The sequence below is a fragment of the Montipora foliosa genome, chromosome 1 (genome assembly GCF_036669935.1).
Source record: "Montipora foliosa isolate CH-2021 chromosome 1, ASM3666993v2, whole genome shotgun sequence".
Classification (NCBI taxonomy): Eukaryota; Metazoa; Cnidaria; class Anthozoa; order Scleractinia; family Acroporidae; genus Montipora; species Montipora foliosa.
This window is the reverse complement of record NC_090869.1, coordinates 38,007,730-38,014,155: the sequence shown is the minus strand read 5'-3', so window position 1 is coordinate 38,014,155 and position 6,426 is coordinate 38,007,730.

Sequence of the window (6,426 nt, the reverse complement as noted above, 5' to 3'; positions counted from 1 at the left end):
AATATCAATAGTTTCGTTATTGAAGAGAAGTCTCGACTTCTATCGAGGAAATAGAACAATTAGAACTTATATTTATTTCCCGGCACCAAATAAAAGTGGGAAAGCCAAAGTCTCTTCACTTCACACTGTCACCGCAAGATTTTAATCACGCAAAAAAAAAAAAAAAGAAAAGAAAATGAAATCAATGATTACTATTGTTACAAAATCTAATTAGTATGCTGTTGGCCGGCGATTGAGTGTCTTTTCGGCACAAAGAGCTAAAATAATTTTGGCGGATCTTATGGTGTTTTCGCATGAAATAACGTTTACTCCAAGTTTATTTTGATAATTTCACGTCGGCGCGGCTAAAGCTGTTTTCCACAATGAAGAACATAAATATAGCTTATTAGCTTGCCTCAAAGTTAAAATGCTGTTGTCCACTTGTTGATTCTAGGTTTTATATGAGGTTCGAAATCACGAACAGATTCGAGCATCTAACAAAGATGAAAAAGGCAGGTCCTATCGCTTTATAGGTATGTCTGGAAGTATTCGGAGTTGTTGCATTTAAGTGTTGATCAGTGCGAAATCCCTATTGAACTAGTTGTTTCGGTTTTGACTTGTCGTTGGCGAATAAGAAAAAAATCAAGATTACATCAGTTTTCTTTTTTTTTTTTTTTTAATGCAAAGTTTTCAATGGTTCCATTTACCCTGTCACTTCTGTCCACTTCTGGCGCTTGTTGTGCGTGTAGTATACACATTATAGGTTCGATTATAGGTATTAATAAATTGAAGCCTTGAAAGAACTGAAGCACGGGAATTGAAAAAAATCAATTCCCATCCTTCGATTTATTTATACCTTTTTACATTTACATTTTTGATGTATACTACCACTTAAAAACGTGCAAATCGATTCCTAGAGATATTACAGAATGGAAGGTGTGAGATTCTTGGTTTTGCAAAGAGTATGAATTCCTTTGAATAAAAAATGGAAGAATACAAGCTTCTTCGTGGTATCTACATTTCAGTCTGTCTCTCATATGACACAACACGGGGATGGATGGCAAATGAATTTGACTAAGGTGGTTGAAAAACATTTCAATTGAGACGCCAGTACATTCATGATGGACACTTCTTTGAGTTGAATGTGTCTTTGTTATGGCTAGAAAAATTTCCCTACTACCGTCCTGATTAAGGAAAAGTAGTCCAGAGATCTGAGTTATTAATTCAGCACTTCAAAGACATATTTAACTCCAACAGCTGTAAATACATCCCAAGACGTCTTTGGCTACATCTTTGGTAAATCTTTGAGTTGAATCTCAAACATGTCTGACGACACCTTTGTCAAATCTTTAACCTGAATCTCAGACATGTTTGACCACACCTTTGTCAAACATTTGAACTGAATTTCAGACATCTTTGACAACACTTTTGCCAAGTCTTTGAATTGAAGCTAAGACATCTTTGACGACACCTTTGTGAGGGTAACAAAGGATTATCAAATAACACCTTTGACGCTTGTTAAAGGTTTGGTGTAAAACTGTAGTAAAAACGGCCTTTACCACCTGAGACTCCCCGGTAAAGGCAATCTCAATGATAAAAGTTGACAATCGTCAAAGCATGTAAGGCTGTAAAAAACGCGGTCTTTATCTTGCCTTTGACAAGACATTTGACGCTATGCAAATACCATTTTGCGCCCGTGAGAGTCTCTCCCGGGACTCACCCGCCGACCAAAAAGCCCAGGGACTCTGGGTACGAGATTGCATTCTACGTAGCCGGCTAACTAAAATTAATATGTATTTCTAATTCTCACCCAAGTCATTTTTAATAGTTTCAATTACATTAAGGTTGTGTTTTTGTAGTAACACAGGTCTGGTAAAAACGTCATCATCATATAAAGGGTCTCGAAACATGTGTTGGCATGTTTGTACACAAGCTTTATTAAAGACGACACGAGCCGACGACGATTGTTCTTTAGGAGGCGCATTTGACAGACAAATCTCACGATTTGAACACCATTTTGGCCAGAGGCGGCGAAAGTTTTAACGACACGATCCAATCTTCAAAAGTTCAAATGCCTGGGGTTTGTCTGGAGAAGGGAGGGGGGGTGTTGAAGCTTCGGGTTGATCGGCGCTTTACGGGCCGCCATGTCAGCACATGTTTTTTAAATGCCGTGAACAAAGCCGTGACTGCCTTTTTCGGGTTGAAAATCGCGCTAGATCCTCAAATCGAACTCTCATGAATGAAAGTTTAATAATTTTGACTTAGAAATTTGGAAAAATTCGTTAAAAAATGGTTTTAAACATTTGTTCGTATTTTCTGCCCACCTGAAGACCGAAGCGTAATTTGTATCTATGCGAAACACAATCGCCTTTGTTTGTCGTCATAAAGAAATGACAGGTGTTGACACATATAGCGAAAATTCAATTTATAAAAAAATTCTGGTTTCTCTTTTTTTAGCCACTTTTGGTGGAAACATTGGTCAACTCAAAGACAAAAACTTATTTTTCAATTTTTTTGCACCAGAACATGTATTCATTTTTCCTCAAATATTTTGAAATATTTTTGAGAATTTTTGTGCTCACAGTCATTTTTCTGAAACGTCCTTGATTTTTATGCTGAATTGTTTTTTTGCTGAAAGGCCTATTTGATACTGTCACATTGCCATAAATATAAGTCCAGAAAAGTTAATTAGTTTCATGGGTCTTTGAGGACCCATGTTTTCAACAGGCCGAAAATGGGTTAAGACAACAAAGTCAAAACAAATCTTCGTGAAGCGACCAGGCACAAAGCTAAGTGATATTTTAAAACTTTTATTTGGGGTATATACTTACAGCCACTGTAGACTTGTGAGCCCTGAGAAAACCTTTTCTGGGAGTTGACTTATCTTATTGTTACTAAGAACCCTACAATAAAAGCATAAAAAGCATTGTACATGTAATCTTCTGCAAAGCTAACTTTACGTAGTTTAGCCAAGACCAAAAGCGGAGCTCTCGGGTTATTTATTCTTACTGGCTGTACGGTTAGTGAAAATAAAGGGTCTTGGAATTCTCCGCGTTTTGATGTTTCTGGGTACTGCTTAATTAAATTATTTTCTTCGCTTTCTTCTATAGAAAATTTTATTGCCTAACTAGTGAATTCCACAATAAATTTCACGCGAAAAACCGATATCGCATGAATCACGAAGCTGTGAGTGCAATATCTATTTTTCAAGTGAAATTTACTGTGGAATTCACCACTGCGACAATGAATTTTTCTTGAATCGCACGAGTTTTAAAAGAAAACAGACAAATCCTCAGCAAGCGAACGGAAAGGGAAAAAGAGCTATTTCAGAGTCAACTGTCAAAAGCCAGCGACAGATTGTTAAGAAACTTTGTCAGTTCAAGGTCAAAAAAAGTTTTATTGATGTACTTTATTCCACTTTATCTCTGAGAACGAGATCATTCACATTTTGATTTTTTCTCATTGAAACAAGCCAGCTTGGCTTGGAACAAGAATTTATCGGGAAAATACGGAAACCAAGAAAGAACAAACTTCAAACAAGATCTCCAACAAATTACCTGTATGTACTTTAAACAAACTCCTGAAAACACAAGCTAAGAGGATATAATTTTACGAGAACTCATTGCGATTGCTTGTTTATAACATACAGGCAAAACTCTCTTGTGACTGTCGAGGCACATCGAAAAACAGTTAATTAAGCAAACGGAGCAAAATAACACTTGTTCCCTCGCATTTTAGAGCAGAACAAACAAACAAAATCAACTATTTCTGTAAGTCCAAAAGAGTTCAGACGATTGCTGTTTAATTCCAGTTGAGAATGAAAATTCGATTTTCATTCCTGAACAAAGGAAATAAACGACTAAACCTTTTTTTTTTAAATATGCATCCACTTGAAATAACGCATCCATAAAAATAACAAACGGTTTAGCGTCCAAGAAAAGAATTTGTGGAGTAGCTTCTTCCACTGAGTTTGAACTATTACTGGTATGCTGTTTTGACGTTTTCTTCCTCTTTCTCTTTCTCCCTTCTCTCGTTTCTGTTCTCCTCGTAAGTCGTCTAGGCATCGTGCAACCTTATCACATTTTCTTAACATAAGCTTATTCCAAAAATTGCAATACAGAGAAAAAAGCAGCCCTAACCAAATTAAAAATAAACAATCAGCTTTATTTTATATGCCTGCGATGCTTGACTTGAATAACTGCGTAACCACCAGTGTGGACCACAGCTATCATGACATGTCAAACTGGATTGAGACCGGCGAAAATTGCCGAAAGAAAATATTGTCCAAACCGTTTTCCACCTTAACACGAAAAGCGCTGACTGTTAAGAGTTCCAGTTGACGTAGTATGGCCGTGTAGCAGCGTCGAGCCACAGAAAACGCGCGAAAAAGGAAACCTCGTTTATGTTCAGGTGAGGTAACCTGGCTTAAGCCTGCGATCCAATAGAAAACCAGTACCGGGTCAGCGGTCAACTTTAAAAAAATCTGACAACGATGGGCTCTAAACTTAAGCCACCGATATGGTCACGTGATACTGGACAGCAGATATCTTGTTTTGACAGGCGTCAATTGATCATAACATGGAAGTCCAATATCAAAGATGTATGCTGTAAACTATAGTGTGATACTGGTCACATTGGCATACATGGATTGGTGGACGTACGGATGTACGTACGGTCGATGACGTCATAGCTAAAACCAAAATTTCTCGCATCGATGGGTCACCAATTTTCCTTAACTATTGTCCGCTATAAGTTATCTCATTACCATAGAAAAATTCACTGCCTGACGAGTGAACTCCACGTTAAATTTCACGCGAAAAACCGATATCGCACGAATCTCGAAGCGATAAGTGCGATATCGGTTTTTTAAGTGAAATTTAACGTGTCATTCAGTTGTCAGGCAGTGGATTCTTCTATAGAATCGCATAGATTTTTGAAATGTCCTTGGTCGGATGTTAAAGTATTCAGTAGGCGCTACAAATGCCATTTCAAGGTATTCAACTGTCATCTGTCAATAGCCAGCAAATAGGAATCACGCAGAATACACAAATTAAAGTTTATTCGTGTTTTACAAACCTTCGTTTTCTGAACTTGCATATGTTCAAAAGCTTTAATTTATATTTTAAAGTTAAAAATAATCAAACTGAATGCACTGGGAGCTTTTAATATCCGGTATTTCACCAGCACAATTCAGGAGAAACTCTTTGACAGCGGCTAAAAGAAGGACAACGTGCATCCAACAAACAATGTGTCAACTCAACAAATTCGCTGGTAAGTTGTTATCATCCAAATATTTAACAGTTGCTAGAATTGGACTTTAATTTTCAATATAACGTCCATTGATAACGTGCGTTGGGAGGCAAAACAAGCAAAAATTCATAAACAGAGTAACCCGTGTGTTTTTTCAACACACAGACCGTTGGAATTAACAGCCAACTGAAAATTAATGGAAATAGTTACTGGCCTCTAGTTTATATTCTGTGTACTCTACAACTGGAACCTGCTCTTCCTCGGCTGCTGAAGAACTTGTGCTTTTTCCTCTTTCTTCGGGCATTTTTACTTTCGCGATAGACTGCTGCCAATTTCTCCGATTCTTGCGCTCGTAAGCGTAGGCGTCTTCTTAGAAAATCTTTCAAGGAAGTCATAAGTTAAATTAAAACATGAAAAATCTTATGTCTCCTCTCGGTCTTCGGTCAGGTTTTTGCTTTGTAAAAGGAGACAATGTTTTTGAAAACATAAAATTTCTAATGTCTGACTCACGTCAGCGATATATCCTTTCATGCACAAGTGCAAGTCCACGCTAAATACCGTCTCTTCGATAGCCAATCATACCACGAGTTTACCTTTAGCTATTCGATTCTACCTTGTAGAGTATCCACAGCAACTTTAAGGACGGTGCCTGCTATTGTTATTGCGCATACGTTATGCGCATCTCCAGATAATCGGATTTCCTATCGTTAGTGCTTACTAATGCAGGGATATTTTTGCGCGGTTTAAATTTATGCGGAGAAAGCAGAACTTAGCAAGTGCTCTTGGTATCCAAAAAGAAAATTGGAGGTAGCCATGCATTTTTCAGAGACAATTAAGCTTTAATTTGGAAAGGAACGCCATACATTGCATTGTATTTTAAAGCTTTTGCTAATATTGTTGATTAATTATCACTGAAAAATGCGTGGTTACCCCCCATTTTCTTTTTGGATTTTAATAAAATTTGTTGAGATCTGCTTTTCCGCATATTAAGTAAACCACGCAAAAATACCTTTGAATTAGTAGGCACCGTCCGGAGGCTCGAATGGATTTTCAGCTGCGCGCGCGCGTAAGCCACACACGCAAGTCTAAAGGCTGCTCACGTCAGCTCATGCATGATTCAAAACGGGTGACCAGAGATCATTAAAAATAACGCTAATTTCGCTCGCCTTTCTTCTAATTGCTACATATGTGTAGTGT